The following is a 17,336-nucleotide window of genomic DNA, read 5'->3' as shown; positions in this document are numbered from 1 at the left end:
TAACCTGAGTCTAGCTAAAGGGGCAGAGGTCTTTCTGGAGTCAGAGGTAGTACAGGAGCATAGGTATCAGATATGTGACAGTGCCAGAATTGGGGGACTAATTAATTTGGACAAACCCTTCTATTGAGGACTAGGAAAGATGAACAATAACAAAAAGAAGCACCCTGAAGGCATTGAAAAGCTAAAGAAGTTGTGAAGAATTTCTCAGGAGAAGATAAAAATCCAGAGATAAGCATTGATAAATCACTCTCATTTTGGGTTGGGGCTTTGAAAGGACAGATGAACTAGAAGTAAAAGAATCCTCTCAACACTCCAACCTGGCTTGAGTCACTGGATAGCCCAGAAATTCTTGACACTTGAAATTGGATTAAAGCCATCCAAGATTATTATTATCCTCAAACATAGAGCAAAATCAAGTGAAAAATCATCTCTGGAGGAAAATAATGACTTTCTGGGTCTTAAATTATTTCTATAAATAATTTTTCAAATACATTGTCTGACATATGGTCAAAGATAAGCAGACATGGGAGGAGACAAAAACAGCATGGTCAAGAGCTTGCCCAAAGAAAGACTCATAGAGTATCCACATACTGAAAACATCAGGCATGGACCTTACAATAATTATATTTACTATTTTGAAGCAATTAAAACAAGGTGAAAATTTCAGCAAAGAACAGAAACTATAAAATTGACATAATAGATTTTATAAATTAGATACATAGAAATTATAGAAAAAAAAACTATACTCTATGTCAAGAACTTTATCAGTTTACCTGAAGGTTAGATATAACTGAAGAGCGAATTAGTTAACTGGAATATATGCCAGAAGAAAATATCAGAATGAAGACTACTCACATAAAAGTTGGGGGTAAAGAAAAATCAAACAGAAAAAAAGGGCAAGTGATATAGAGGAAACAGTGATGTATTTCAACTTGTTTAACTGAAATCCCAGAAATAGAAGGGATAATGGAATAGAAAAAATAATATCTTGGGAATTTCCAACAATGTTAAAAAACATTAAGCCAAAATGCTATGAACGACAAGCAAAAAAAATAAAATTTCATGTAAACTATTACTTTAAAAGTGCAGAAAACCAAAAACAAAAGAAACTCAAAAGCAATTATGGGTGGAAGGTAAATTACCATTGAAGGGCAATAGTAAGACTGAAGAATAACTTTACAATGGGAAAAAAAATAAAGAAAGAAAGATGGTCAAAAGAAAATAAAATTGTATTTTTAATATGCTGAAAGGAAATATCTGGCAATCCAGAATTTTACTTCTGAGAAAATATCATTCAAGAATGAAGGATAAAAATAAAGATCTTTTTTATTATAACAAACAAAAGGGAACTCAGTACCAGCAATCGTATATTAAATGAAAAGCTAAGGGCATTCCTCAGGTGGTAGGAAAATGAGCTCAATTGGAGAAATGAAGATGCAAGAAGAAATGAAGAATAAAAACAGAGTACTGCTGCTGCTGCTGCTAAGTCGCTGCAGTCGTGTCCGACTCTGTGCGACCCCATAGACAGCAGCCCACCAGGCTCCCCGTCCCTGGGATTCTCCAGGCAAGAACACTGGAGTGGGTTGCCATTTCCTTCTCCAATGCATGAAAGTGAAAAGTGAAAGTGAAGTCGCTCAGTTGTATCCGACTCCCAGCGACCCCATGGACTGCAGCCTACCAGGCCCCTCCATCCATGGGACTTTCCAGGCAAGAATACTGGAGTGGGTTGCCATTGCCTTCTCCGAAAACAGAGTACATGTATGACCAGATCTAAATTACTATTGATTGAATAAAATAATGATAATATTATCTTGTGGAGTTTAAATTAATATGCAATTAAAATAAATGCAAAAGTGGCATGTAATTTAGGAGAGGCATAAATAAAATAAGAGTACTCTAATGTATTTTTCCTGCCCAGGAAATGGGTGAAGTTTCCATTTACCATTAGACTTTGGAGAGTTAAAGAAGCCAAACTTGGTTTCCAGTTTAACCAGTAAGATAGGAGAAAAACAAATGTATAACTAACAAGCAAATACATGACCATCCTCTAAAAAAAAATCTGACCATGAGAAAGAAAGAAAAGAGAAAGAGCAACATAGAATAAGAGCGATGGACATGCAGAAACAAATGACGAAGGGGCAGATTTAAATCACATATGTTCACAATAACAGTAAACGTGAATGGACTTCAAAGAGAAGGCAAATGTTGTATGACTGGATTAAAAACATCTTAATCGTACTTTCTTTTTGATAAGCAAAATAAGAGGATTATAAAAAATGAAAGGATACAAAAAGATACTATATTAAGATTAGAAAAAAGATAAAAATTAAAATGTTGCTAGATATAGGGAAGCTTTACAAATGATTAAAGGTTCAATGTACCAGGAAAAAATAACCATTCAAAATTTTCATGCACCTAAAAATATGACTCTAAAATATATAGAGTAAAAGATGACAAATCTAAAATGAAAAAATAAGCCCACAACTACAATATATACATTAGGATCTCAGTTAGTTCCAGCATTAGAACACACAGAAAAAAAATGAGTAGGAATAAAAAAAATTTTGAAAAGATGAATAAATTTGACTTAAAATATATACATATACTGCATCTAACAATGGCAGAATGTATAGTTTTTACACGCACATACAGATAAACTGATTAAATTTGACTGCATCCTTGGTCATAAAGCAAATCTCAGATTTTAAAGTATTGAAATCATACACAGTATGTTCTCTGATCAAAACATAAATAAAAAGATAACTGGAAAAATCCTCATTAGTCTGGACATTAAGATATGTTCTTTTAAATAAGTCACTGGTGAAAGAAAAAAGTCATGAAATAAAGCAAATTATTTGGAACTGGATTATAAAACAAAAACAAAACATAAAGTATATCCAGTTGTGGAATTTGGGAAAAGTATTTAGAAGGAAATTTTATGTCCAAAAATGTATGCATTAGAAAAATGGTCTGAAAAATAATAAACCATTTTAAAAGTTAGAAACAAAGCTAGAAAAATAAACACAAAGAAAAAGATGAAATAAGGATGAAACAAAAAATATAAAAGTAAAAACTAGCATACAAAATAAAGGATAAATAAAACTAAAAGTCTGTTTTTGAAAAGAATAACAATTGATAAACTCCTGGTGGGACTAGGCATGAAAAAAGAGAAAAAGCACAAGCAATTAAAAAATGAATATTATGGATTTGGGAAATATAAGAAAGAAAAAAATAATGTTTTATAAATGACTCTATGCAAATAATTTGAAATTTTCTTTGGAATAGACATTTCTAGAAAGAATACAACCTACTAAACACAACACTGACTAAACTTCAACCCTGAATATTCACTGGAAGGACTGATGCTGAAGCTGGAGCTACAATACTTTGGCCACCTGATGCAAAGAACTGACTCACTGGAAAAGACCCTGAAGCTGGGAAAGATTGAGGGCAGGAGGAGTAGGGGACAACAGAGGATGAGATGATTAGATGGCATCACTGACTCAACGGACATGAGTTTGATCAAACTCTGGGAGATGGTGAAGGTCAGGGAAGCCTGGCATGATGAAATTCAAGGGGTTTCAAAGAGTCTGACATAGCTCAGTGACTGAATAACAATACAAAGTGTGAGTTTTACACCTTAGAGATCTATTGTGAAACATAGATCTTACAGTTAACAATATTGTGCTACATACTTAAAAGTTTGCTGAGATTGCAGATCTTATGTTAAAAATACTTATCACAAAAATTAATACAATTAACAGGGCATGAGGAAACTTCTGGAGGTGATGGACATGTTTATGACATAGCTTGTGGCAATAGTTTCATAGGTATATACTTATCTCCAAACTCATTAAGTTGTATACATTAAATGTACACATTTTTTGTATGTCAAGCCTGTCTCAATAAAGTGTTTTCTTAAAATAAGAATTATTAATTATATGAAAAAATCCAATGCAAACAAAACATAACAATACTTATGTATAAATATTGGCAGATTTTTTTTTTAGATCATGGCCAAGGACAATGTGCCCACTACCATTATTTCTGTTCAACAATGTACTGGATGCCCTAACCTGTGCATCATAACAAGTGGAAAAACAACATCACTTTTATTGAAAAGTAAGAAATAAAATTGTCATTATTCATAATATACTGTTGTATATATAAAAAAATACCTCAACAAATATGCAAATAAATCATTCAGTTCAGTTCAGTCACTCAGTCATGTCTGACTCTTTGTGACTCTATGGAAGCCAGAACACCAGGCTTCCCTGTCCTTCACCAACTCCTAGAGCTTGCTCAAATTCATGTCCATTGAGTCGGTGATGACATTCAACCATCTCATCCTCCATCGTCCCCTTCTCCTCCTGCCTTCAATCTTTCCCAACATCAGGGTCTTTTCCAGTGAGTCAGTTCTTCGCATCAGGTGGCCAAAGTACTGGAGCTTCAGCTTCAGCATCAGTCCTTCCAATGAATATTCAGGACTGATTTCCTTTAGGATTGGTTTGATCTTGCAGTCCAAGGAACTCTCAAGAGTCTTTTCCAGCACCATAGTTCAAAAGCCTCAATTCTTCACTCAGCTTTCTTTATGGTCCAACTCTCACATCTACATGACTACTGGAAAAACCATAGCTTTGACTAGACAGACTTTTGTTGGCAAAGTAATGTCTATGCTTTTTAATATCTGTTTAGGCTGCTTGTAGCTTTTCTTCCAAGGAGCAAGCATCTTTTAATTTCAGAGCTGCTGTCACCATCTGCAGGGATTTTGAAGCCCAAGAAAATAGCCTGTCACTGTTTCCATTTTTTCCCCATCTATTTGCCATGAAGTGATTGGACCGGATGCCATGATCTTAATTTTTTGAATGTTGAGTTTTAAGCCAACTTTTTCACTTTCCTCTTTCACTTTCATCAAGAGGCTCTTTAGTTCCTCTTCACTTTCTGCCATAAGGGTAAAATAAATCATTAGAATTTACAAATGAGTTTACCGAGTGTTCTGTAAACAGGTCACTACTCACAAACCAACTGATTGTGAAATACCAACCATAAACAATTTGAAATTCCAAGAATAAATCTAAAAAAATACAAACAAGATGTAAATAATGCTAAGGAATAGCCAAAATACTCTTGAAGAAGAATAAGAAGAATATTAAGATTTCTTTTAAAGCTGCAATAATTAAGATGGTGCAGTATTATTGTAATAAGAGGTTAATGGATGAATGCTAGAGAATAAATTGCCTATAAAAAGACCCATGTACATAAGGGCACTTGATTTATGATAAATTTTACACTATATTGCAGTGGCCAAAGAAAGGTCTTTTCAATAAATGCTTGCAGAACAAAATAGATCTCTATAAAAGAGAAAGAAAAAGATTTTGGCACCTATCTAACACCATTTAAACCAATTACAAATGGATTGTGTATATAAATATAAAAGCAAAATAATAAACCTTATGGAAGACAAGATAAGGAATATCTATAATCTCAGAAGAGGAAAAGGTTTTTAAGCAGGAAACAACACTGATTATACAGAAAATATTTGATCATTTTTATATATTCAAATTTAGAACTTCTGTCTATTAAAAGAAACCCCCAGGAGAGTGAAAATGCAACTCCAAGAGTGAGAAAATATGTTTACAACACATAAACCTAACTCCAGAAGAAAGAAAGAACTTCTAAATAGGCAATAATAAGAAAAGAAAACCCAAAGAAAAATGGGGAAGAGAGTTCAACAGGGTTTCCACAAAAGGACCATGCATTCACATGACAACATGTCCACTTTCATTAGTAATAAATAATAATAGGGAAAATGCAAATTAAAATAAGGAGATAACATTACATCATTATAAAATGGTTAATTAAAAAATCTATTAATAGAAAGTTTTTAAAAGGATGGGGAGCAATGAGAGCTCATATACAATACTGGTGAGAATGTAAATTGACACAACCATTTTAGAAATCAGCTTGGCTATGCCTTCCACAGCTGAAGATATCCATATTCTTTGATCTAACAATTTCACTACTAAGTGTACAGTCAGCAGAAATTCATGCACACACAGGCCAAGAGATAATTCACAATAGCCCAAAGCTGGAAACAACCCAAATGCCCATCACCAGTAAGACGGAAAAATGCAATCTGGTATATTCATACAGTAGCATCGGAGAAGGCAATGGCTACCCATTCCAGTGCTCTTGCCTGGAAAATCCCATGGACGGAGGAGCCTGGTAGGCTGCAGTCCACGGGGTCGTGAAGAATCAGACACGACTGAGTGACTTCACTTTCACTTTTCACTTTCATGCACTGGAGAAAGAAATGGCAACCCACTCCAGCGTTCTTGCCTGGAGAATCCCAGGGACGGGAGAGCCGGTTGGGCTGCTGTCTATGGGGTCGCACAGAGTCGGACACGACTGAAGCGACTTAGCAGCAGCAGCAGCAGCAGCACACAGTAGCATACTATTCAGCAAAGAGAGTGAGCAAACTACTGTTGCATGCGAAACCTGGATGAATTTCACAAGCCTAACGCTAAGCAAGTGAGTCCAGATGCAAAACAGCACATGGTGCTTAACAGCATCAAAACAAACAACCCAATCCAAAAATGGGCAGAAGATCTAAACGGACTTTTCTCCAAAGAAGACATACAGATGGCCAAGAGGCACATGAAAAGATATTTAACATTGCTAATTATTAGAGCAATGCAAATCAAAACCTCAGTGAGATATCACCTCACACCAGTCAAAAGAAAAAAAAAATCTACAAATGATAAATGCTGGAGAGGTTGTGGAGAGAAGGAAACCTCCAATACTGTTGGTAGGGAATGTAAATTGGTTTAGCCACTATGGAGAACAATATGAAGATTCCTTATAGAAAGTAAAATAAACCACTGAGTCATCAGGGAAACCCAGAGCTACCATACAACCCTGCAATCCCACTCCTGGGAATACATCCAGAGAAAAACACAATCCAAAAGGATAAATGCATCCCAATGTTCATTGCAGCACTGTTTACAATAGCCAAGATAGGGAAGTAAGAAGATGTGGTACATATATACAGTGGAATATTACTCAGCCATCAAAAAGAATGTAATAATGGTATTTGCAGCAACTTGGATGGACCTAGAGATGATCATACTGAATGAAGTAAGTCAGAGAAGGAGAAATACTGTATGGCATCTCTTATAAGTGGAATCTAAAAAGAAATGATACAAATGAACTTACTTCCAAAACAGAAACAGACTCACAGACTTAGATAACAAACTTCCAGGGGAAAGGTGGGGGAAAGGGACAGGTAGGGAGTTTGGGGTGGCCATGTGCACATTGCTGTGTTTAAATTGAATATCCAACAAGGACCACCTGTACAGAACACTGGAACTCTGCTCAATGTTTTGTGGTAGCCTGGATGGGAGGGCATTTTGGGGGAGAATGGATACATGGATATATATGTATGGCTGAGTCTCTTCGCTGCTCACCTGAAACTATCACAACATTGTTCATCAGCTATCAGTTCAGTTCAGTTCAGTCACTCAGTCGTGTCCGACTCTTTGTGACCCCATGAATCATAGCATGCCAGGCCTACCTGTCCATTACCAACTCCCAGAGTTCACCCAGACTCACGTCCATCGAGTCAGTGATGCCATCCAGCCATCTCATCCTCTGTCGTCCCCTTCTCCTCCTGCCCCCAATCCCTCCCAGCATCAGAATCTTTTCCAAAGAGTCAACTCTTCGCATGAGGTGGCCAAAGTACTGGAGTTTCAGCTTCAGCATCATTCCCTCCAAAGAAATCCCAGGGCTGATCTCCCTCAGAATGGACTGGTTGGATCTCCTTGCAGTCCAAGGGACTCTCAAAAGTCTTCTCCAACACCACAGTTTAAAAGCATCAATTCTTCGGCGCTCAGCCTTCTTCACAGTCCAACTCTCACATTCATACATGACCACAGGAAAAACCATAGCCTTGACTAGATGGACCTTTGTTGGCAAAGTAATGTCTCTGCTTTTGAATATGCTATCTAGGTTGGTCATAACTTTCCTTCCAAGGAGTAAGCGTCTTTTAATTTCATGGCTGCAGTCACCATCTGCAGTGATTTTGGAGCCCTAAAAAATAAAGTCTGACACTGTTTCCATTGTTTCCCCATCTATTTCCCATGGAGTGATGGGACCTGATGCCATGATCTTCGTTTTCTGAATGTTGAGCTTTAAGCTAACTTTTTCACTCTCTACTTTCACTTTCATCAAGAGGCTTTTTAGTTCCTCTTCACTTTCTGCCATAAGGGTGGTGTCATCTGCATATCCAAGGTTATTGGTATTTCTCCCGGCAATCTTGATTCCAGCTTGTGCTTCTTCCAGTCCAGCGTTTCTCATGATGTACTCTGCATATAAGTTAAATAACCAGGGTGATAATATACAGCCTTGATGTACTCCTTTTCCTATTTGGAACCAGTCTGTTGTTCCATGTCCAGTTCTAACTGTTGCTTCCTGACCTGCATACAGATTTCTCAAGAGGCAGGTCAGGTGGTCTGGTATTCCCATCTCTTTCAGAATTTTCCACAGTTTATTGTGATCCACACAGTCAAAGGCTTTGGCATAGTCAATAAAGCAGAAATAGATGTTTTTCTGGAACTCTCTTCCTTTTTCCATGATCCAGCGGATGTTGGCAATTTGACCTCTGGTTCCTCTGCCTTTTCGAAAACCAGCTTGAACATCAGGAAGTTCACAGTTCACGTATTGCTGAAGCCTGGCTTGGAGAATTTTGAGCATTACTTTACTAGCATGTGAGATGAGTGCAATTGTGCTGTAGTTTGAGCATTCCTTGGCATTGCCTTTCTTTGGGATTGGAATGAAAACTGACCTTTGCCAGTCCTGTGGCCACTGCTGCGTTTTCCAAATTTGCTGGCATATTGAGTGCAGCACTTTCACAGCATCATCTTTCAGGATTTGAAATAGCTCAACTGGAATTCCATCATTTCCACTAGCTTTGTTCGTAGTGATGCTTTCTAAGGCCTACTTGACTTCACATTCCAGGATGTCTGGCTCTAGATGAGTGATCACACCGTCGTGATTATCTGGGTCGTGAAGATCTTTTTTGTACAGTTCATCTGTGTATTCTTGTCACCTCTTCTTAATATCTTCTGCTTCTGTTAGGTCCATACCATTTCTGTCCTTTATCGAGCCCTTCTTTGCATGAAATGTCCCCTTTGTATCTCTAATTTTCTTGAAGAGATCTCTAGTCTTTCCCATTCTGTTGTGTTCCTCTATTTCTTTGCATTGCTCGCTGAGGAAGGCTTTCTTATCTCTCCTTGCTATTCTTTGGAACTCTGCATTCAGATGCTTATATCTTTCCTTTTCTCCTTTGTTTTTTGCTTCTCTTCTTTTCACAGCTATGTGTAAGGCTTCCCCAGACAGCCATTTTGCTTTTTTGCATTTCTTTCCCATGGGGATGGTCTTGATCCCTGTCCTGTACAATGTCACGAACCTCATTCCATAGTTCATCAGGCACTCTATCTATCAGATCTAGGCCCTTAAATCTATTTCTCACTTCCATTGTATAATCATAAGGGATTTGATTAAGGTCATTCCTGAATGGTCTAGTGGTTTTCTCTGCTAAGTCACTTCAGTCGTGTCTGACTCTGTGCGACCCCACAGACGGCAGCCCACCAGGCTCCCCCGTCCCTGGGATTCTCCAGGCAAGAACATTGGAGTGGGTTGCCATTTCCCTCTCCAATGCATGAAAGTGAAAAGTGAAAGTGAAGTCGCTCAGTCGTGCCCAACCCCCAGCTACCCCATGGACTGCAGCCTACCGGTCTCCTCCGATTTTCCAGGCAAGAGTACTGGAGTGGGGTGCCATTGCCTTCTCCGAGTGGTTTTCTCTACTTTCTTCAATTTAAGTCTGAATTTGGTAATAAGGAGTTCATGATCTGAGCCACAGTCAGCTCCTGGTCTTGTTTTTGTTGACTGTATAGAGCTTCTCCATCTTTGGCTGCAAAGAATATAATCAATCATCAGCTATACCACAACACTAAATAAAAAGTTTTAAAAAAGAATATATATGTTATTCCTTTTATATAAGGCTCTAAGAAGGCAAAATTAAACTGTAGTGTTTAGGAATGCCAATTAGGTAATAAGATTATAAAGTAAAGCAAGCACATGATTATCATAAAGATCATGATGGTGGTTACCTTTGGCTGGAGAGAGAGAGAGGCAGTTGGAAGTTATCTCGGATGCTGGAAATGATACACTTATTTCTTCTATAATTCATTATGATGTAAGGGCAGGGGAAGTGGAGACTTAGCGACAGAGTGGACACTTATGTCTGACCCCGCCTTTGCGTAAAATGTCGAGCCTCCTTCCTCTCGAACAACACTTGCCTCCTACCAAAGTGAACGTGAAAGTGGCTTAGTCGTGTCCGACTCTTTGGGACCCCATGGACTATACAATCCGTGCAATTCTCCAGGCCAGAATACTGGAGTGGGTAGCCTTTCCCTTTTCCAGATCCAGGGGATCTTCCCAACCCAGGGATCAAACCCAGGTCTCCTGCATTGCAGGCAGATTCTTCAGCAACTGAGCTATGAGGGAACAGGTCCTTGTTGGATGTCCATTTTAAACACAGCAGTGTGCACATGTCCACCCCAAACACCCTACCTGTCCCCCACCTTTCCCCTGGAAGTTTGTTCTCTAAGTCTGTGAGTCTGTTTCTGTTCTGGAAGTAAGTTCATTTGTACCATTTCTTTTCAGATTCCACTTATAAGAGACATCATACAGTATTTCTCCTCCTCTGTCTGACTTACTTCACTCACTATGATAATCTCTAGGTCCATTCAAGTAGCTGCAACTTTCTCCTACCTCCTTCTTTTTCTCTTCCTCTCCCTGCTACTTTTTTCCTGAGCCTCATTTAGGCCCACAAGTTCTGTAACTATTTTATGTAAGAACAAAATAAATATCTTTTCCTAAAGATTTTTCTCTTTTCACAATTCTATTCTCCAAAGAAAAGTATCCCAGAAGATGTATGTTAAGAAAATGGAACTGCCTGGAATGGCTAGTCACCTCAGGGCTCATCTGTAGTACTTTCCACATTCCATTAGTCTCTGCAGTTGTGGGGGCAGGAAGAGTCATACTGTTTGGGGTTTGGAGCTCTGAAAGCAGTGAATAAACTCTGGTTGAGATTTTAAAGTACTCCTTGTTCATGATGATATTGATGCTCCTAATTCTTGGATGAAGGAATATTCAGTTCAGTTCAGTTCAGTCACTTGGTTGTGCCCGACTCTTTGCGACCCCATGAATCGCAGCATGCCAGGCCTCCCTGTCCATCACCAACCCCCGGAGTTCACCCAAACTCATGTGCATCAAGTCAGTGATGCCATCCAGCCATCTCATCCTCTGTCATCCCCTTCTCCTCCTGCTCCCAATCCCTCCCAGCATCAGGGTCTTTTCCAATGAATGAGTCAACTCTTCGCATGAGGTAGCCAAAGTATTGAAGTTTCAGCCTCAGCATGAGTCCTTTCAATGAACACCCAGGACTGATCTCCTTTAGAATGGACTGGTTGGATCTCCTTGCAGTCCAAGGGACTCTCAAGAGTCTTCTCCAACACCACAGTTCAAAAGCATCAATTCTTTGGCGCTCAGCTTTCTTTATAGTCCAACTCTCACATCCATACGTGACCACTAGAAAAACCATAGCCTTGACTAGATGGACCTTTGTTGGCAAAGTAATGTCTCTGCTTTTGAATATGCTATCTAGGTTGGTCATAACTTTCCTTCCAAGGAGTAAGTGTCTTTTAATTTCATGGCTGCAGTCACCATCTACAGTGATTTTGGAGCCCCCAAAAATAAAGTCTGACACTGTTTCCACTGTTTCCCCATTTCCCGTGAAGTGATAGGACCAGATGCCATGATCTTAGTTTTTTGAATGTTGAGCTTTAAGCTAACTTTTTCACTCTCCTCTTTCACTTTCATCATGAGGCTCTTTAGTTCCTCTTTACTTTCTGCCATAAGGGTGGCGTCATCTGCATATCTGAGGTTATTGATATTTCTCCCGGCAATCTTGATTCCAGCTGTGCTTCTTCCAGCCCAGTGTTTCTCATGATGTACTCTGCATATAAGTTAAATAAGCAGGGTGACAATATACAGCCTAATGTACTCCTTTTCCTATTTGGAACCAGTCTGTTGTTCCATGTCCAGTTCTAACTGTTGCTTCCTGACCTGCATATAGGTTTCTCTTTTAGAAGGAATATTACCTACCCTTTTGTGAGTGTAAGCAGTCCTGATGAATGTTGAGAATGCTAAGAAGCCTTCTCTGGCCCTTGGAAATGAAGGTAAGCAAACCCTTCACCCACCTGTTAAAGTACCTGAACTCTCTACTCACACCTGCAACCCCTTAGGGGTTTATTACTTCAGCTTACAATTTTTTCTCAAGGCTCTCCCCAATAAAAGTTGCCCCTAGGAGGAAGATGTTAGAGACATATTCAGCATCTGGTACCACTGTGAGAATGAAATCTTTGATATTATCTTCCCTGCCTCACCTCTGCGCACAGGGAAAGATGAAGGAGGGAACAGGCTCTACGACAGGAAGAAGGGAGGGGACTAGGGATGGTTATGAATAGTCACTTGTTCTCTAGCTATTGAGTTGTAACCCCTTATTAGATATATGTTGTCATTTAGTCACCAAGGCATGTCTGACTTTTTTGTGACCCCATGGCCTACAGCCTGCCAGGCTCCTCTGTCCAAGGGATTTCCCAGGCCAGAATACTGGAGTAGGTTACCGTTTCTTTCTCCAGGGGATCTTCCCAACCCCAGGATCAAACCCATTTCTCCTGCATTAGCAGGTGGATTCTTTACCACTGAGCCTCCAGGGAAGCCCTTTTAGAGATAGAGTTTACAAATATTTTCTTTTATTTTGTGGGTTACCTATTCACTCTGTCGATTGTTTCCTTTGCTGCAGAAGATTTTTGGTTTGATGTTGACCTGTTGGTTTATTTCTGCTTTTGTTGTCTGTGCTTTTGATTTCACATCTAAGAAATCATTGCCAAGACCAGTGTAGTAAGGCTTTCCCCCTAGGTTTCCTTTTAGGAGTTTTACAGTTTCGGGATTTAGGTTTAAGTCTTTAGCTTATTTTGATTTGATTTTTGTGTATTGTGTAAGTTAGGGTCCAATTTCATTCTTGTGAAAGTAGGTATCCAGTTTTCTCAACCATTTGTTGTAGAAGCTATCCTTTCTCCATTGTATATCTTTGGCACCCTTGTTGAAGATCACTTGACAGTATGGCAAAGGACTTGAATAGATGCTTCCCCCAAAAGGACATACAAATGAACAGCAAGTATACGGAAAGATCCTCAGTATCACTAATCATAAGAGAAATGTAAATCGAAGCCACTATGAGATTTCAATTCACAACCGATAGGGTGGCTATGATAAAACACAGAACCAAACCAAACCAAGTGTTGCCTAAGATTTGAAGAAATTGCAACCCTTAGCACAGTTGGTGAGAAAATAGAATGGTGCAGACTCTATGGAAAAGTGTGGAATTTTCTAAAAACAATTAGTTTAAGGAAAGTTCTACAAAGCCTCTGGGAGTCCTTGAGCCAAAGTCCGTGGATTTAAAATGTTAGGATTTGGAGCCTTTAGTCAGTCATGTTCCAGGTGGTGCATTCTCCTGGCTGTCAGGGTAAGGAAGGAGAAGAAAGGCGGGATTCTGACAACAGACCCTGGGGCCTCCCCTCAGTGGGGAACTTTGAAGCTGGCTGACTTCCTCCTTTCCCCTTTGAAAAATCACCTTGGGGCATGCAGATAATCTAGTTAGTGAAGCTGAGACTCAATGGCTCCAGCTGCCTGCATCCTTCAGCCTCTGTGAGACTTCCCTGAGCTTCTTCTTCTTGGAGGCACCTGAAGGCCCCATAGAAGTTAGATTCTAGAGGCAGGGAGAGAAGCTGTCAAAGGACGACAGGAAGGGTTAGGCTGGGGGCCCTTTCCTTCTGACAATGCAGCTGCTGAAAGCATGCATCAGGGTCACAGATGAACAAACCCAGAATCCTGCTGTGGAAGACGACACTTGGCTCTGTTCTGAAAGAGAAGGGAGAGAAAGTCTAGGTTCCACACACTGGTTCTGGTGTTCTTTTCCTCCCTGAGCCAGCCCCATTGAACACCTCTTATCCCCTTCTAGATCTCAGCATTTCCCTATCTCACCTGCCTTTCCTCTGAACCACTTCTGATGCCTGGGAACAGGATCATGCTTTTATCTTTTCCTCCCTCCTCACCCTGATGCTGGGAAAGATTGAGGGCAGGAGGAGAAGAGGGTGACAAAGGGTGAGATGGTTGGATGGCATTACCAATTCAATGAACATAGTTTGAACAAACTCCGGAAGATGGTGAAGGACAGGGAAGCCTGGCATACTGCAGTCCCTGGGATCACAAAGAGTCTGACATAACTGACTGATTGAACAACAATGCTCCCCATAGGGCAGGCCTTCTCCTCTCCCCTCAGCCCTCAGCCCTCCTTGCCCTCAAGGCTCACTTGAATCCTCTTCCATGAAGCATCTGTGATTCTTACCTCAACTGAAGCTTGCTATCCCCACGGCACTTGCAGTATAAACTGACAACACAGGATATTGGTTGTTGTCTAATTGTTTCCTGTTGTGTGGTCAGGCCACTCAAGGTAACTCTGGCTCTGTGTACATCCTCTGTTCTACCCATGGGTGCCTGCTTCACTTATACCCTACTTATGTGACTCACCTCCCTACATACCTGCCCCAGGCCCCAGCTAGTGAATGTTCTTATCAGATGTGATGTGCAGCCCAATGTGTAATTAGTTGACAAGTGAGAAACACAGCCAATAAGTCATGCATGTGTGCATGCTAAGTTGCTTCAGTTATGACTGACTCTGTGACCCTATGGACTGTAGCCCATTGGGCTCCTCTGTCCATGGGATTTTCTAGGCAAGAATACTGGAGCGGGTTGCCATGCCCTTCTCCAGGGGATCTTTCCCACCCCAGGGGTCGAAGCCACATCTCCTGAATCTCCTGCATCGCAGGGGGATTCTTTACTGCTGAGTCACCAGGGAAGCCCCCAATAAGTCCTACTTGTTCCAAAAAAAAAGGAGAAAACATTTTAGGCTGGAGAAATTCAAGGTACAGACTTACTCTGAGTCTTTAAAAATGGCAGAGAAGAGGAGAAAATCCCAGGTGAGTGCAATTCATTAGCAAAAGGGGAAGGTGGGTATGTGTAAATCAACTGTGGACATAGAAGTGTCCAAGAAATCCCATGTATAAGGACATTCCAGGATAAGGCTGTAGTTACACCAGGGAGCCTCACTTGTCTGACTTAACAGGCCTTTGCAAAACGCAGTGTGACCTAAGGCAAGTGTGCTTGGGTTAGGAGCCACGGGTCTGGGCTCTAATCCTGCTTCACCACTTACTTGTGGTGTGACCTTGAACAAGACATTTAATCTTCTTGAGTCCTTGTTTCCCTTCTGTAAAATCAATCCCTGTCTGTGTTAAAGGGTCTTTGTGAAGATCTGAAGAGAAAACATTTGTGAAACTCCTCCAAACACAGCCGTTAATGGATGTTGGTTACTATCAGGATTTCTGACCTCTTTAATACACGTAACACCTTCTCTGAATTCCCGAAGCCACCTAATGCTTGTGTCATTAATGTTGACTCCCTGTATCACCTGTTTTCAATTTCTTAATTGCTACACGTGTTTGTAGGAGTTTCTTAATTAGAGAAAAACTCACTGTGGGCAAGGGGCTTATCTTAGACATTCACAGAATATTGTGGGCACATACTGGATGCTCAAAATGTTGTCGCAATGATTGATTTCTGTGTCCAGGAAGACCAAAGTAATCCCTAAAGATTTCCCAGAGGAAGTAGATCTCAGAGTTGACATTGACAGATGGGTAAGTAATGACAGGTAATGTTCAAGGAGCAAGATGCCCAGTGAGGGGAATGATGTGAGCAGAGTAGCAGCTTTTTTTAATTTTTTAAAAAACTTTTATGGATGCCTGATTTCTCTAGAACATTCTACCAGGTTTTGAAGTCATTTATCACACTGGTGCTTTGTGAGAAAAGCAAATGAAACAAAACCAAAAGAGAAAATATCCATCCAGCAGCTGGACAGCTCAGTTATTTTTAGGGACAGGAGAATAAGCCAGTGTTTGGGACTCAGCAAAACATCCCACTCTGTTTGGGGTTGACCAGTCCCTGGAAATGCACAGACCTAAGCATTTTCTCAGCTGTAACTCTCCAGCACATGTGTATTTGAAGGGAAACTTAGTCCATCTGTTTCTAATTCATTTACATTGAACTCATCAAAAAAGCTGTTGACATGTCCTTTGCCTGGCCAAGTTCTCCATGGGTTTTCAGAAAATCCCAATATATTATTGAATTCTTTTTGGTGTCCTGGGGTTGTTGGGCTTTGTCTTTTTTTAGCAGCTTGCAGGGAGAGTGGAGAATGCTCTGAACTGGAGTCATTCCAAACCTGCAAAGCTCTGCTCTTCCCTCATTGAGTCTCAGTGGCTCTCGGAGTCTGATCAGCTTGGAAAGAGAACAAAGTACCAAGCATCCCCAAGGTCTCAGGTTTCCTCTACCGTACTCGGAGCAGAGTCTGAGGGATGGCTCAGGAGAGGGAGAAAAGTGCTTTAGAGGCAATTTGGCCAGGAGACTAATTACAAAATGAAGTGTTTTCATTCTAGATACTGTGTGACCTTGGGTTAAGGAAGTTTCTTTTCTCTTCTTCAGTTCTCCAAAATACAGTAGGAGAATGATACTGCAATTTTTGATCCATCTACTAGAGACGGCTTGTGTGGTTGGTGTGTGGATTGTGACTTTATAAACAAAAATATCACAGTAAGACAGTATGATTTTCCAGATACCCAGATGGCAGTCCTGACCCCTTTGAATGTGTTCTCCCATCTCTAGCCCTGGGCATGGACAATGCTGAATTGTCACTCAGGGGTCCAGCCTGAGTGCATAGCTCATGTCCTGAGTGATGCTGACTGCTCCACAAAGGGTTGGGTTATTGACATCTGAGTCCCCAGCCTCTCCATTCAATATACACACTTGGGCAAACATGGAAGGACAATTTGTGTTCCTGTTGTCATAGGCATAGTTAATACCCCATTGGAAGAGATAAATATGTACCCTCTAGAGAACTGAAAGCTGAAAAGGAACTCAGGAGCTCACAGCTTTCCTCTTTATTTTACATATGAGGCAAACTGGGACTCCAAGAGGCAAAATAATGTGCCCAGTAATTACTGTGCTAAGTTTGATCATATTTGGCAACACTGGATGAAAGATATTATTACCCCCGTTTTGCAAGTGAAACAACTGGGGTACAAAAGAGGCTGATAACTGGT

The sequence above is a fragment of the Bos javanicus genome, chromosome 24 (genome assembly GCF_032452875.1).
Source record: "Bos javanicus breed banteng chromosome 24, ARS-OSU_banteng_1.0, whole genome shotgun sequence".
NCBI classification, from domain to species: Eukaryota; Metazoa; Chordata; class Mammalia; order Artiodactyla; family Bovidae; genus Bos; species Bos javanicus.
This window is presented reverse-complemented; position numbering follows the sequence as displayed.